The following is an 18,237-nucleotide window of genomic DNA, read 5'->3' on the forward strand; positions in this document are numbered from 1 at the left end:
CTTCAGTTTATCCTCCCAGCAATGAGTTGGTTCAATTCCATTCAGCTCTCTGTGGGCCAGTAATCTGATATATAACTGAATTCTTTGGAGATCAGTATTTATTGGCTTGTACTAACTGCCACCAATAAAGCAGTCTTTACCATGAAAAAAAAAGAAAAAGAAAAAAACCACAACAAAAGACAACTGATGCATGAACTTTGCTTATTTAAATCTTAACCAATTCTAATATGGTCTTAACCTTTTATTTAACAATAATAACTACAGTGAGGTCCTTTGAATGAGTTTTTAGTAAGCTGAATCACTCAAAATTATTTAAAATCATCATAGATCATGACAAATTGTAAAACACAGCAAGTCTTTCAGCTGAAAAGGAGATAAGCTAACAAGTAAATTCTTAAAACTTTATTAATGACTTTACTTTTATTAAAGGCAGTAAAGTAAAATTATAATAAACTCTGCCTTGGGTATAAATCCTGGAGAACGGAATGGCTACCCACTCCAGTATTCTGGCCTGGAGAATTCTAGGGACTGTATAGTCCATGGGGTTGCAAAGAGTCGGACCTGACTGAGTGACTTTCACTTGGGTATAAATGAAATACTTAAGCTTAAAATAATGTAAGTTTTATCATACTTACTTGTCATGTTCTCCATAATTTTCAGCTACTTCAATGCTGTTGGAAAACAGCATTAAAACATTAAAAATTAGTGAAAGAATATTATGCACTGGCGTGCATTTTCACTTGTTACCTGGGGTTCTTTTCCCAACATGATTTGGAAAGTGGATCACCAGTTTATTTTCTTGGAAGATCTCTATATTGATTATTCAGTGTATTGTTACTGAGTCCAAGCTTGCTCTGCTCACTGCACGACAGGCCAGTGAATCTGAGAGATGAGGGGTTAAGGCAAGGAATAGACTATAATTGAGGAGCCAGCTGACCGAGAAGATGGCAGGCTAGTACCCCAAAATAACCATCTTATCTGATCTGGATGCTGGTTTTTTTTTAATAGATCAGAGATGTGGCGGGAGGTGAGGAATCAAAGTAAAAAGACCATTCATCTTGTAAACATCTCCTAGAATGGCAAGCCTCAGGCAGAGATGAATTAATTTCTTCCTTCCTGCCATCTACAGGTGAACAGAGTTCTGAACAAGGGCACTTAATTTAACAGTCAGACAGAGGGGCAGGATTCTCTGAGGCAGGCCATTCTGTATGATTATAGTAGCAAAAGCAATGAAAAGCAAGTCAAAGAAACCGTTTCCAAAATGTAGGAATTTGGCTTTTTCTGTGCAACAATTCCCCACTGTCAAAGTCCCTTCCACAATCTTGTGGGAAAAGGGGGGTGACGATATTTCTGCTTAGTCAGATGAATCTTTCAGGGAGTGTCTGCCCTCATTGCCAGCGTTTCAAATGTTGAGATTTGTCTTTAATTTTTTAATTTTTTTGGAAAGTGTTTATTTCACACTGATAGAAAAGCTGAACTTCAAATACATGAGACAGCATCTCAAATTAAGAAATTTAGACCTTTTCTATGTATGAAGTGAAAGTCGCTCAGTTGTGTCCAACTCTTTGTGACCCCATGGACTATACAGTCCATGGAATTTTCCAGCCCAGAATACTGGAGTGGATAGCTGTTCCCTTTTCCAGGGGATCTTCCCAATCCAGGGATCAAACCCAGGTCTGCTGCATTGCAGCCAGATTCTTTACCAGCTGAGCCACCAGGGAATACATAGCTTCTATGTATGGGGAGATGCAAAAGTCAGGGCTCATTAAAATTATTTCCTTGGTATGTACCTCACCCATCTGGGGCCTGCAGTCCTGCACTCTCAGAGTTTCCTCAGGGTTCACCATAGGGAGTGGCTGGAATGCTTGCAGTCTATGGACTGATAAGTGGCATGTATTCACCTTCCTTGGGGTTCACTGGCTCACATTGAAGGGCTGCAATTGCTGATTCCATTCTTCAAGTCTTCCCCTCTTGGTCATGAATGAGCATTATCTGGGAAACATTTCATCATTAACTTTTGTCCCACATTACTAGATGGCTCATCCCAGTTCAGTCACAATTTCTTGATATGCCATTCCAGGTGTTAAGTTTTAGATCAGGCCCCATCAACAATTAAAAATTCTCTGGATTCTAACTATAATCCAGGAGACATTTTCCCTTGTTGCTTCTTCCCATACCTAGAATCAGAGTATTTTATACTATAAAATACAAATATTTTATATTACAAATGTGAGTTTCTTAAAATGTTTAGCCATAGAAGTTTTGTTGGAGGCCTGATTACACATTGGTTACTGCAAGAGACAACAATCTTATAAATTAAACTGGATATAAATAATGTAGACAAAGACACAGTGTGGTAGGGAGACACAAAGCACAATATGAAAACAAAGAATAAATGTAAATAATGATTAGATGATCAGTATAAGTAGTTGTAATCCAGTTTCAATAATCAAGTGACCAAAGGAGCCATAGCTGATTTAATGAGCTATCTACAGTTTCATTGCACTGGCCATGAATACTTATGCATAAGCCTAATCTTTGAGATGAGTGTGTGTTACTGGCAGAATTGACCAGGTAGAGAGAAAAAGATACATGTTCCAAAAGGTATAATCTACCAAACTATTGGAAGTCATAATTAATTGGAGAAGTTTTTCTTTCACCTGGAAAACATAAATTTAAGCCAGTAATCCTTGAAATCTATAAAAATTACAACCATATTTACCAGTTTACTTAGGTTTCATATAAATAATCCTTTTTGTTAACAGCTTTATGAAGTCGTCAGGTTTCCCATGAGAATTCTTCAAGTTTTTATTCAGTTCAGTATTATATTTTGAAAGTCAGAAACTTGTAAAGTCTTTTTGATAAATCTTGAAGATGAGACATTTTGTAAAGGCATTAGAGTAAAACCATAACTGTCTGCATTAACAAAAGGCTTTAAAAAAGACAAATTTTAATCTGATTACTGCTGTGACACGTAACATTTTCGGATAACTAAAATTATGACTGATAATATTTTACCAAGACATATCAGATTTTTAGGAACTCCCTATAATCTTTAGAATATCTGTACCATTTACCATATTATATAACAAAGTTTATGATTCATTTGACAACACTTCCCTTAAACCAAACATACCAAATAAACATGATTAGTTTAATATTTCCCTTTGGAGTTCCTCAGGGGAACTTTGAAGCATCCCAAAGTTAGCTAGAGGTCAAAGGAACTTTATTATAGTTTGATTTGGGAAGACTTGTCAAAGGAACACCAAGTAACATTTTAAAATACAACCGACCACAGGTCACTGTGAAACTTCACCAAAGTGACAATAAAGGGGGCAATCCTAAGATGGCAGAGGAATAGGACAGGAGAGCACTTTCTCCCCCACAAATTCATCAAAAGAACATTTAAACGCTGAGTAAATTCCACAAAACAACTTCTGAATGCCGGCAGAGGACATCAGGCACTGAGAAAAGCAGCCCAGTGTCTTCAAAAGGAGACGGAGAAGTCTTGAGACTACTGTAAAAATAAGACTGAAAACCAGAAGCAGGAGCTTAAGTACAAATCCTGAGACCACCAGAGAACTCCTGACTCCAGGGAACATTAATTGACAGGAGCTCATCAAACGCCTCCATATGTACACTGAAGCCAAGCACCACCCAAGGGCCAACAAGTTCCAGAGCAAGACATACCACACAAATTCTCCAGCAACACAGGAACACAGCCCTGAGCTTCAATATACAGGCTGCCCAAAGTTACTCCAAACTCATTGACATCTCATAACTCGTTACTGGACACTTCATTGCACTCCAGAGAAAAGAAATCCAGCTCCACCCACCAGAACACCGACACAAGCTTCCCTAACCAAGAAACCTTGACAAGCCACCCATACAACCCCACCCATGGCAAGGAAACTCCACAATAAAGAGAACTCCACAAATTGCCAGAATACAGAAAGGCCACCCCAAACACAGCAATATAAACAAGATGAAGAACAGAGGAATACCCAGCAGGTAAAGGAACAGGGTAAATGCCCACCAAACCAAACAAAAGAGGAAGAGATAGGGAATCTACCTGATAAAGAATTCCAAATAATGATAGTGAAAATGATCCAAAATCTTGAAACCAAAATGGAATCACAGATAAACAGTCTGGATACAAGAATTGAAAAGATGCAAGAAAGGTTTAACAAGGACCTAGAAGAAATAAAAAAGAGTCAATATATAATGAATAATGCAATAAATGAGATAAAAAAAACACTCTGGAGGCAACAAATAGTAGAATAACAGAGGCAGAAGGTAGGATTAGTGAATTAGAAGATAGAATGGTAGAAATAAATGAATCAGAGAGGAAAAATAAAAATGAATTAAAAGAAATAAGGACAACTTCAGAGACCTACAGGACAATGTTAAATGCCTCAATATTCGAATCATAGGAGTCCCAGAAGAAGACAAAAAGACCATGAGAAAATACTTGAGGAGATAATAGTTGAAAACTTCCCTACAATGGGGAAGGAAATAATCACCCAAGTCCAAGAAACCCAGAGAGTCCCAAACAGGATAAACCCAAGACAAAACACCCCAAGACACATATTAATCAAATTAACAAAGATCAAACACAAATAACAAGTATTAAAAGCAGCAAGGGAAAAACAACAAATAACACACAAGGGGATTCCCATAAGGATAACAGCTGGTCTTTCAATAGAAACTCTTCAGGCCAGGAGGGAATGGCAGGATATACTTAAAGTGATAAAAGAAAATAACCTACAACCCAGATTACTGTACCCAGAAAGGATCTCATTCAAATATGAAGGAGAAATCAAAAGTTTTACAGACAAGCAAAAGCTGAGAGAATTCAGCACCACCAAACCAGCTCTCCAACAAATGCTAAAGGATCTTCTCTAGACAGGAAACACAAAAAGAGTGTATAAACTCGAACTCAAAACTATAAGGTAAATGGCAACAGGATCATACTTATCAATAATTACCTTAAACATAAATGGGTTGAATGCCCCAACCAAAAGACAAAGACTGGCTGAATGGATACAAAACCAAGACCCCTATATATGTTGTCTACAAGAGACCCACCTCAAAACAGGGGACACATACAGACTGAAAGTGAAGGGCTGGAAAAAGATATTCCATGCAAATAGAGACCAAAAGAAAGCAGGAGTAGCAATACTCACATCAGATAAAATATGATTTTCTAAATCATATTTAAACACTTTAAAACAAAGGCTGTGAAAAGAGAGAAAGGACGCTACATAATGATTAAAGGATCAATCCAAGAAGAAGATATAACAATTATAAATATATATGCATCCAACATAGGAGCACCACAATATGTAAGACAAATGCTAACAAGTATGAAAGGGGAAATTAACAATAACAATAATAGTGGGAGACTTTAATACCCCACTCACACCTATGGATAGATCAACTAAACAGAAAATTAACAAGAAAACACAAACTTTAAATGATACAATAGACCAATTAGACCTAAATGATATCTATAGGACATTTCACCCCAAAACAATGAATTTCACCTTTTTCTCAAGTGTGCATGGAACCTTCTCCAGGGTAGATCACATCTTGGGCCATAAATCTAGCCTTGGTAAATTAAAAAAAAATTGGAATCGTTCCAAGCATCTTTTCTGACCACAATGCAGTAAGATTAGATCTCAATTACAGGAGAAAAACTATTAAAAATTGCAACATATGGAGACTGAACAACACGCTGCTGAATAACCAACAAATCACAGAAGAAATCAAAAAAGAAATCAAAATATGCATAGAAATGAACGAAAATGAAAACACAACAACCCAAAACCTGTGGGATACTGTAAAAGCAGTGCTAAGGAGAAAGTTCATAGCAATACAGGCATACCTCAAGAAACAAGAAAAAATTCAAATAAATAACCTAACTCTACACCTAAAGCAATAAGAAAAGGAAGAAATGAAGAACCCCAGGGTGAGTAGAAGGAAAGGAATCTTAAAAACTAGGGAAGAAATAAATGCAAAAGAAACAAAAGAGACCACAGCAAAAATCAACAAAGCCAAAAGCTGGTTCTTTGAAAGGATAAATAAAATTGACAAGCCATTAGCCAGACTCATCAAGAAACAAAGAGAGAAAAATCAAATCAATAAAATTAGAAATGAAAATGGAGAGATCACAACAGACAAAACAGAAATACAAAGGATCATAAGAGACTACTATCAGCAATTATATGCCAATAAAATGGACAACTTGGAAGAAATGGACAAATTCTTAGAAAAGTACAACTTTCCAAAACTGAACCAGGAAGAAATAGAAAATCTTAACAGATCCATCACAAGCACGGAAATTGAAACTGTAATCAGAAATCTTCCAGCAAACAAAAGCCCAGGTCCAGACGGCTTCACAGCTGAATTCTACCAAAAATTTAGAGAAGAGCTAACACCTATTCTACTCAAACTCTTCCAGAAAATTGCAGAGGAAGGTAAACTTCCAAACTCATTCTATGAGGCCACCATCACCCTAATACCAAAACTTGACAAAGATGCCACAATAAAAGAAAACTACAGGCCAATATCACTGATGAACATAGATGCAAAAATCCTTAACAAAATTTTAGCAATCAGAATTCAACAACACATTAAAAAATCATACACCATGACCAAGTGGGCTTTATCCCTGGGATGCAAGGATTCTTCAATATCCACAAATCAATCAATGTAATATACCACATTAACAAATTGAAAAATAAAAGCCATATGATTATCTCAATAGATGCAGAGAAAGCCTTTGACAAAATTCAACATCATTTATGATAAAAACTCTCCAGAAAGCAGGAATAGAAGGAACATACTTCAAAATGCTGCTGCTGCTGCTGCTAAGTTGCTTCAGTCATGTCCGACTCTGTGTGACCCCATAGATACCTCAACATAATAAAAGCTATATATGATAAACCCACAGCAAACATTATCCTCAATGGTGAAAAATTGAAAGCATTTCCCCTAAAGTCTGGAACAAGACAAGGGTGCCCACTTTCACCACTACTATTCAACACAGTTTTGGAAGTTTTGGCCACAGCAATCAGAGCAAAAAAAGAAATAAAAGGAATCCAAATGGGAAAAGAAGAAGTAAATCTCTCACTGTTTTCAGATGACATGATGGTCTACATAGAAAACCCTAAAGATGCCACCAGAAAATTACTAGAGTTAATCAATTAATATAGTAAAGTTGCAGGATATAAAATCAACACACAGAAATCCCTTGCATTCCTATACACTAATAATGAGGAAATAGAAAGAGAAATTATGGAAACAATTCCATTACCATTGCAACGAAAAAAATAAAATACTTAGGAATATATCTACCTAAAGAAACTAAAGACCTATATATCAGATCAGACCAGATCAGATCAGTCGCTCAGTCGTGTCCGACTCTTTGCGACCCCATGAATCACAGCACGCCAGGCCTCCCTGTCCATCACCAACTCCCGGAGTTCACTCAGACTCACGTCCATCGAGTCAGTGATGCCATCTAGCCATCTCATCCTCTGTCGTCCCCTTCTCCTCCTGCCCCCAATCGCTCTCAGCATCAGAGTCTTTTCCAATGAGTCAACTCTTTGCATGAGGTGGCCAAAGTACTGGAGTTTCAGCTTTAGCATCATTCCTTCCAAAGAAATCCCAGGGCTGATCTCCTTCAGAATGGACTGGTTGGATCTCCTTGCAGTCCAAGGGACTCTCAAGAGTCTTCTCCAACACCACAGTTCAAAAGCATCAATTCTTCAGTGCTCAGCCTTCTTCACAGTCCAACTCTCACATCCATACATGGCCACAGGAAAAACCATAGCCTTGACTAGACGAACCTTTGTTGGCAAAGTAATGTCTCTGCTTTTGAATATGCTATCTAGGTTGGTCATAACTGTCCTTCCAAGGAGTAAGCGTCTTTTAATTTCATGGCTGCAGTCACCATTTGCAGTGATTTTGGAGCCCCCCAAAATAAAGTCTGACACTGTTTTCTACTGTTTCCCCATCTATTTCCCATGAAGTGGTGGGACCAGATGCCATGATCTTCATTTTCTGAATGTTGAGCTTTAAGCCAACTTTTTCACTCTCCACTTCCACTTTCATCAAGAGGCTTTTGAGTTCCTCTTCACTTTCCGCCATAAGGGTGGTGTCATCTGCATATCTGAGGTTATTGATATTTCTCCCAGCAATCTTGATTCCAGTTTGTGTTTCTTCCAGTCCAGCGTTTCTTATGATGTACTCTGCATATAAGTTAAATAAACAGGGTGACAATATACAGCCTTGACGAACTCCTTTTCCTATTTGGAACCAGTCTGTTGTTCCATGTCCAGTTCTAACTATTGCTTCCTGACCTGCCTACAAATTTCCCAAGAGGCAGGTCAGGTGGTCTGGTATTCCCATCTCTTTCAGAATTTTCCACAGTTTATTGTGATCCACAGAGTCAAAGGCTTTGGCATAGTCAATAAAGCAGAAATAGATGTTTTTCTGGAACTCTCTTGCTTTTTCTATGATCCAGCAGATGTTTGCAATTTGATCTCTGGTTCCTCTGCCTTTTCTAAAACCAGCTTGAACATCAGGAAGTTCACGGTCCACATATTGCTAAAGCCTGGCTTGGAGAATTTTGAGCATTACTTTACTAGCATGTGAGATGAGTGCAATTGTGCGGTAGTTTGAGCATTCTTTGGAATTGCCTTTCTTTAGAAAACTATAAAACACTGGTGAAAGAAATCAAAGAGGACACTAATAGATGGAGAAGTATACCATGTTCATGAATCGGAAGAATCAATATAGTGAAAATGAGTATACTACCCAAAGCAATCTATAGATTCAATACAATCCCTATCAAGCTACCAACTGTATTTTTCACAGAGCTAGAACAAATAATTTCACAATTTGTATGGAAATACAAAAAACCCCGAATAGCTAAGGCAATCTTGAGAAAGAAGAATGGAACTGGAGGAATCAATTACCTGACTTCAGGCTCTACTACAAAGCCTCAGTCATCAAGACAGTATGGTACTGGCACAAAGACAGAAATATAGATCAATGGAACAAAATAGAAAGCCCAGAGATAAATCCACACACCTATGGACACCTTATCTTTGACAAAGGAGGCAAAAATATACAATGGAGAAAAGACAATCTCTTTAACAAGTGGTGCTGGGAAAACTGGTCAACCACCTGTAAAAGAATGAAACTATAACACTTTCTAACACTATACACAAAAATAAACTAAAAATGGATTAAAGATCTAAACATAAGACCAGAAACTATAAACCTCATAGAGGAGAACATAGGCAAAAGACTCTCCAACATAAATCACAGCAGGACTCTCTATGACCCACCTCCCAGCATATTGGAAATAAAAGCAAAAATAAACAAATGGGACCTAATTAAAATTAAAAGCTTCTGCACAACAAAGGAAACTATAAGCAAGGTGAAAAGACAGCCTTCAGAATGGGAGAAAATAATAGCAAATGAAGCAACTGATAAACAACTAATATCAAAAATATACAAGCAACTCCTGCAGCTCCATTCCAGAAAAATAAATGACCCAATCAAAAAATGGGCCAAAGAACTAAACAGACATTTCTCCAAAGAAGACATACAAATGGATAACAAACACATGAAAAGATGCTCAACATCACTCATTATCAGAGAAATGCAAATCAAAACCACCATGAGGTACCATTTCATGCCAATCAGAATGGCTGCTATCCAAAAGTCTACTAGCAATAAGTGCTGGAGAGGGTGTGGAGAAAAGGGAACACTCTTACACTGTTGGTGGGAATGCAAACTAGTACAGCCACTATGGAGAACAGTGTGGATATTCCTTAAAAAATTGGAAATAGAACTGCCTTATGACCCAGCAATCCCACTACTGGGCATACACACCAAGGAAACCAGAATTGAAAGAGACACATGTACCCCAGTGTTCATCACAGCACTGTTTATAATAGCCAGGACATGGAAGCAACCTAGATGTCCATCAGCAGATGAATGGATAAGAAAGCTGTGGTACACAATGGAGTATTACTCAGCCATTAAAAAGAATACATTTGAATCAGTTCTAATGAGGTGGATGAAACTGGAGCCTATTATACAGAGTGAAGTAAGTCAGAAAGGAAAACACCAGTATAGTATGCTAACACATATATATGGAATTTAGAAAGATGGTAATGATAACCCTGTATGGGATACAGCAAAAGAGACTCAGATGTATAGAACAGTCTTTTGGACTCTGTGGGAGAGGAAGAGGGTGGGATGATTTGGGGGAATGGCATTGAAACGTATAATATCATATAAGAAACGAATCCCAGTCCAGGTTCCAGTACAGGATGCTTGGGGCTGGTGCACTGGGATGACTTGGAGCGATGGTATGGGGAGGGAGGTGGGAGGGGGGTTCAGGATGGGGAACACGTGTACACCCGTGGTGGATTCATGTTGATGTGTGGCAGAACCAATACAATATTGTAAAGTAATTAGCCTCCAATTAAAATAAATAAATTTAAATTAAAAAACAAAACAAAACAAAACAAAGTGACAATAAAATATTTAAAGGCAAATTCAGATTATTTAAAATGTATCTTTTATCAAAAATGTTTCCCAAGAAAACTTTTTTTCTAAACAGAAAGTAAAAAAACCAAATCCAAGTCTTAGGTCACTCCCATAAGTCATTTACCCAACAAAATTTAATTCAGTCTTAGGAAATCCTGATCATGTATAACTGTTTTCAGTATTTTTTTTCTCATATTGTCTACTGAAAAATGTGGTGACTTGTGGGGAGCCGGCGTGAGGACCTCCACCCGTGGCAAAGGTCATGAGGAAGGAGGCTCGACATACGCAAAGGCGGGATCGAGCCTCAGGAGTCCCCCTGGATATTCTCAAGCATTTACCCCCAAAAACCAGAGTCTGCCTACTTTACTGCTTTGTGCTCTCACCTCTGACTTTACTGGGGGATGTCCCCCACCACCATCTCACTCTCTCTGATAAAGAGTTAACTTACAGCTCTGGTTAATAAAGTTCCTGGGCATTAGGAGTGTTTAAATCCAAACCCCTCAGATAGCTAACTCGCCTGACAAGTTTACCGGGACTCCTACAGCTATGCATACGATTGTTTACAGTATCTCAGTCTCTAGAGGCACAGGAAGCTTAAGATATTCAAATAGCTTAGAGCCTCTCAGAGAGTTAGAAACTGTCAGAATAAAACTAGTAAAAGATTTCATTGATGAGCCAATGCTTGCTGCCAAGTTTCCACATCCCCTGTATTGTATCCTTGAATGTGTATTAATTAATATAGTTGGTAAGTAGAAAAAATAAGTAGTGGCCTTGGAGTTAGCAACTTTAGACCCTTAAGGTAATAAATTCTTTTCTTTGTTGTAAGCCCACTGCACCTCTGCCCTATAGGAATGCAACTTTATCTAACACCTTCAGAGGATGGCGCCAAACCTTAAAATAATTACTCTCAAAGAAAATAAGTCTTACGGTTGATAAACCTTTGTCAAGAGTCATAAAATGTTAATAGGCCTTCTGGCCAGAAGATGATGTAAATCACCTAAACCATTTGTATAAAATAAATTTGCAGGAAAGAAACCCTGGTTTTGATAAGGATCAAAGACTGCTGACTTTGCATGGTTTCACGTCCCCTATTATCCTCTATGTACAACATATGGTATAAAAGCCTCTGTTGAAAATAAAGCTACAGGCCTTTCTCTCCAAAGCTTGGTCTCCCCATGTCATTCTTTCTTTTCACCTTCCAGCTGAGTCTCCATCTGGAGCATGGAGGTCCTCTGCGACCATTTATTTGCCTGGGCTTCTAAGACCCACTCGAGAAAGTGTCTAAGGTAGAGCACCTTCCGCTATTCAAGAGGGCACCTGTGGCCTCCGGGGTCAGAGCTAACCTGATGTCATAGGTTATATTGATTTTCCGCGTAAACCAAGCTACTCAGCCTCTTTTCTCCGCTGAATTTTCCTACTGAGCTATCCTCATTCTATTACTCTTTATATCTCTAATTAATATTTAAATAAAGCTATAAGCTATTGTATCCAGTGAACTCGCCGAAGCTGTCTCCCCTTCGAATACCCTGGATCAGCCAGGGCTGGGCCTCGGCAGTGACTAAAGTATGAAAGAGCAGATAAAACCAAGGAGGGTCTTGTAATGCGGGAATGGAAAAATCATTATCATCCTTCCCTCCCCTATGTTGTAACTATTAAGGGATTTTAGGTCATCCTGAGCATTTAACCTGCCTCACACGGAGAAGGTATTTGCCTTACTCTTCCTCCACCCAGTATACGTGCCTCATCCAATCAGCAAATGACCCACAAGACCCCTATCCCACTCCTTGCACCCTGGGTATTCAGTTCAGTTCAGTGCTCAGTCATCTCCAACTCTTTGCGACTGCAAGGACTGCTGCATGCCAGGCCTTCCTGTCCATCACCAACTCCTGGAATTTACTCAAACTCATGTTCATTGAGTCGGTGATGCCATCCAACCATCTCATCCTCTACCGTCCCCTTCTCCTCCTGCCTTCAATCTTTCCCAGCATCAAGGTCTTTTCAAATGAGTCACTTCTTTGCAGCAGGTGGCCAAAATATTGGAGTTTTAGCTTCAGCCGAAGTCCTTCCAATGAACAGTCAGGATGGATTTCCTTTAGGATGGACTGGTTGAATCTCCTTGCAGTCCAAGGGACTCTCAAGAGTCTTCTTCAACACCACAGTTCAAAAGCATCAGTTCTTTGGCACTCAGCTTTCTTTATAGTCCAGCTCTCACATCCATACATGACTACTGGAAAAAGCAAGCCTTGACTAGATGGACCTTTGTTGGCAAAGTAATGTCTCTGCTTTTTAATATGCTGTAGAGGCTGGTTATAACTTTTCTTCCAAGGAGTAAACATCTTTTAATTTCATGGCTGCAGTCACCATCTGCAGTGACCCTGGGTATAAAGGTGGACTAGGGACCCCTTGTTCAATGTCAGTTCTCCCTTGAGCTGGCACACTGTTGTAACAAATAATAAACTTTATTTCCTTCTCATTCTGTCTCATTTTTGGATATTCTATTTCAACCCATGCACAGACCATGACAAAAAAACATATCTTGGTTTCCTTAAAGGTTTAAAAGTTTTTTCCACATTGAGGTAATTGTTTGGGGGGCTGACAAATTTGTAACAGATACAATACTTTATTTATGTTAAACTTAGGCACAATGGAAGTATTTTACTTAATATTTTTAGAAGAAACACACTGACTGAAACTGCCCACCCGGTCCAGGCACTATAGTAACCATTTGCATGAGTTGTTTTATGACAGGAGGTCCTGGAAAGGAACAGGGAACTAATAAGCCACCCCCAACCAGGAGAGTTCAGGAAAGGTCAAAAAGTGACACCACGTGTCCAACCATCTCCCAGAATCCTTCTCTCTGGCATCCATCTTGGCTGAACAAGGCATACACCACCAGGAAGGACTCAGTCAGAATGATTGGCTAAAGACAACGCAGAGACTGATTCTATCACCATAAACCAGAGACTGTGAGCCACGTGGCAAAGCAATTCTCCTGGGTTCCCTTACCCTGCTTCTCTCTGCCCTGGTGCCCTTTCCCAGTAAAATCTCTTGCTTTGTCAGCACATGTGTCTCCTTGGATGATTCATTTCCGAGTGTTAGACAAAAGCCCACTTTCGGGCCCTGGAAGGGGTCCCCCTTTTTGCAGCAATATTATATTTAATATGTTGATGACTCAAGGTATTTACATTATTACGTCAACAATCTTAAACATTAATGAGTGAGTGAGTGAAGTCGCTCAGTCGTGTCCGACTCTTTGCGACCCCATGGACTGTAGCATACCAGGCTCTTCTGTCCATGGGATTTTCCAGGCAAAGGTACTGGAGTGAGTTGCCATTTCCTTTTCCAGAGGATCTTCCCAACCCAGGGATCGAACCCTGGTCTCTCACATTGCAGCGAGACGCTTTACTGTCTGAGCCACCAGGGAAGCCTTGAGTATATGTTGGATAGGATGTAATTCCTTACTGAGATTTTAACTACAGGAAGAATCACTGTGATCTAGGCAGAGCAAAACTGGAGATTAGAGTCATGGACATGACCTGGTTTGGGCAAGAAGATTTAGGCCCGGAAGATGGAAAAGAGGCAGAAAATGCTTCATCTTCCAGGAATGAAGATGTACTCACTTCAGTGCAAGTGAAGCGAAAAGTGAAAGTCACTCAGTCGTGTTAGACTCTTTTCAACCCCATGGAGTATACAATCCATGGAATTCTCCAGGCCAGAATACTGGAGTAGGTAACCTTTCCCTTCTCCAGGGGATCTTCCCAACTCAGGGATCGAACCTGGGTCTCCTGCATTGTAGGCAGATTCTTTACCAGAGCCACAAGAGAAGCTCAAGAATACTGTAGTGGGTAGCCTATCCTTTCTCCAGCGGGTCTTCCAGACCCAGGAATTGGACCAACCAGTGTCTCGTACATTGCAGGCGGATTCTTTACCAACTGAGTTATCAGGGAAAAGGGGAAATCCCTATCATATGTGGTTGCATTGCCAAAGGCCACAACACCACATTTCTTTCTCAGGTCTGTTCTTGGGATTGGCAGAGCAGAAAGCAGGCAAAGCTCAGGGAGGGAGGACAGAGTCATGAGGATACAGATTCCCCAAAATACCCGAGACATTTGCATTATTCAAAATCCCCAACCAACCAATCGAGAGGGTCCCAGTTCAGACTACATGCTCATTCAGAGCACTTTGAACAGATACAGGGTAAACCCTGGGAAAACCACAGAGGAAGCAATGCATATATGTGTTGTACAGATAAGGAAATGGAGATTTGTAGCAGCATATAAATAAATAAGTTCATGATTTCCCAATTATTTAGATAGCTTCTTCTTTTTTATCCCAATATTTTTCTAGGTTTTTTGTTTGTTTGGGATATTTTCTACTAACTGTATTAAAACTTAAAAATTAAACCTTCTAGGAGTCCAACCTACCGAAGTTCTCTTCTGAGTTCTTCAGCTCAAATATAATTTAGGATATCTGCTCTCAAATGTTCAATTGATTTTTAATAAATTGGTATTCTATACGAAAATTATTTATTTCTATGAATTTCATTTTAAAATCTTTATATAGTGTTTGTTTGAATTCCTTTTCATCTAACTCCAATGTGTTAACCTATATGTCTTTTTTTTTAAATTTTTCTTGTATTGATCATAGTTCTTGCACTTTGCACAGGATTGTATTTTTGATTGTGCATCAAACATTCTGTTATGCTAGTCACTAAGGAAAAAGATCACAGATACACAGGGTGGTTTGTGGCTGGGTGATTGACATGCACGTATATGACTGACTGTACCTCGTCTCCACTTTATCCTTCTACCCCATGCCTCCTTCTCTCAACCTGACGTTCTGTGTAGATGCCGAGGTGTCAGATCATAATCGACACCCACACCTGCACTGCCAGGTGTCTCTTAAGGTGACTATATTGACAGTGTCTGTGTGTATCTTGTGATCTGTGTATTTGATATGTTGCTTGGTAATGTGTGCACAGGTTTTTAGCTTTTTCATCATCAGAAGTAGATGATCATTTCAGGATGGGTGTATGTGATGAGGGACTGGTAATGGAGAAAAGCATTGTAAACTTACTCAGCTTGTTCTAGAGAGTTGAAGTACCTGCATCTCTGCAGAAATGACACTGCTTTTTTCACCACTTTCCCATTCGAAACAGCAATTCATTGTAAGTGTTATGTCTTATTTGTCATGGAATAAACCAATGCAGTGCTTTATATTTCATAAAATTACTTATATTTTAAATATTGGTCATATGCATATTGGATTGAGGGGTTTTCCTATTATTTATGATGATACATGACTTAACACTAGTAGGGAGCCAATTTCCTGAGACAATGGTGCCTTATCAAGTCTTCCTTGAAACTTCACAGGAATGTTTATGTTCCAAAGGGACATTCAACTATTAACCTAAATTTCACCAAGATGATGATGTGGAACAGAAACACAGTTGACCTTCTGTGAATATGCAGTTTGTGAGAGAACTAAACCTTCCTGCGGGAAGCCATTGAGAATCTGAATCACAAGTGAACACACTATAACCATGTCTGTCCTGAGTGATGCATGACTTAATGTCTTTGGAAGAGAAATTTCCCAATATAGAGTCACCATCTTCCTCAAAACCTCAGGGAGAGGTCACAGGAGGGGGACTGTAAAAGGTATAATCCTTCTCCAAGGTAGACCTTGGCTCAAGGCAAAGTTATAGTACCCACCTCCCATGAGATCTTGGGAAATTCACATCCCCTCTGTGTCTCCTCATCTACAAAATGGGTTATTGAGAGTGTTATGTAAATACAACTCTGCACTTAAATAATTTGGTCAATTTGCACATTATACTGCTCAGTGTGAATCCACAGTACATTTTATCTGATACTACTCAGTAATTTATTGGTGGTCCCAGCTCCTTAGGGTTGGAAGGAATTCCGGTTGACTGACAGTAAAGTGAAAGTGAAGTCACACAGTGGTGTCTGACCCTTAGCGACCCTATGAACTGTGTAGCCCACCAGGCTCCTCTGTCCATGGAATTTTCCAGGCAAGAATACTGCAGTGGGTTGCCATTTCCTTCTCCAGGGGATCTTCCTGACCCAGGGATTGAACCCAGGTCTGCTGCATTGCGGGCAGATGCTTTACCACCTGAGCCACCAGGGAAGCCGGTTGACAGTAAGAGACCCAGTATCTCTGAAGCCTGATAACCTCAGAAGGGATTCAATTCCATCTTTGCTAGTTCCAGGCTATGGATAGTGGGACCAGCACATTGCCTGAAGTCAGGTTTTGAACAATGAAGGCCCAGCTGGTGCGGTGGGAAATGCCGCATGACTAGGTATATGAGGAGTCAGGGTCAACTCCCCACAAGCTAGACTCTAGGATTTATTGCTAAAAGGAAATTCTACTCCTGAAAACTAATCCTTTGGAACCAGCAATCCCAAACAAAATGGAAGGTACAAATCTTTCCAAGTGTGATGATCCCTAGGAAGCTCAGCTTCAGGAAGGATGCAGCATCAGAGCTCCAGGAACTGTGATGCCTAGGAATCTTGCCTTTTCTGCCTCCTCCACTCTGGGTCTTTTCACAGAGTGGCTTCAACTCTGGCCCATCATTCCCCACCACATACACTGGACTGGCCCACTCCTTCCTTTTTGCTTCCTCTCATCTCTGCTTCTCTGTACAGTTGTTCCCCTCTGTCACTTTCTGTCACTCTCTGGGACTTGACTCTTACCCCTCTCTCTCAATCACTGTTTCTCTCCCTGCTTCTCCCTTCCTCTGTCTCTCTCTGCAGGCCCTCAGGCATGCTGCTCCAGTCCATCACTATCGAGGCCCACAGGGCACCAGTTCTCCCAGTCCTCCTACCCTCATTGGCAAGATTTGGCCCAGGTTCTGCTCATAGTGGGTGAGAATCTGTTTTAGAGACTGCTCATACTGATATTATCTGCTGCCCTGGGGCTCCCAGCTATTCCTGGGCAGCCCAGTCACACTTTGGACCTGCTGGTGGCCCAGCCTTGACCCCAGAGCTGCTGGAGGACTTTGGTGCCTCTGCCACCTGGAAGGAGGGGGGACCCTGCAGGCTCCAAGGGCTACTGGGGCAGGATGGGTTGGATTGGGGGACTTGAAGGGAGATAGATATTTCTACCCAACACCTTCTTCTAGACACTGATGGGGGTCTCAACCATCACTGCACATTTGTCAATAAAGAGATTGTGGGAGGCTTAAGGGAGCTCATGGGACTTACTAAGGAAACTTTTGCATTACCCACCCCACTCAGAGCCACCTGGATTTGTGCTATTAGGGACAGCTGGAAGGTGGGGGAAGAAGAGTACTAGGCCTGGATTAGTGCAGGACCCCCGCATTGGACTCCCTCAGCCACTCCTGGCACCTCCTCCATTCTTCACAATAAGAAATGGCCACTTCGTGGGGACAGAAGCCTGTCTCTCTGATGACCAGAGACCCCTTTGTCTGACAGGATCCGTGCACTCAGTGAGTATTTATAGACTGAATAAACACAACCATCCCTAGGTCCAGACATAGGATGTGTCCAGCACCCTGGAAGGATCTATTGGGCCCCCTTGCACTCAACACCACATCCACGGATGCCCCTGCTTCTGCCCCATTGCTGTAGGTCCTGCCTGTCTGTGACCTGGGTGTCAATGAATCACACCCTGTGTACACAATGG

The sequence above is a fragment of the Bos indicus x Bos taurus genome, chromosome 25 (genome assembly GCF_003369695.1).
Source record: "Bos indicus x Bos taurus breed Angus x Brahman F1 hybrid chromosome 25, Bos_hybrid_MaternalHap_v2.0, whole genome shotgun sequence".
Taxonomy (NCBI): Eukaryota; Metazoa; Chordata; class Mammalia; order Artiodactyla; family Bovidae; genus Bos; species Bos indicus x Bos taurus.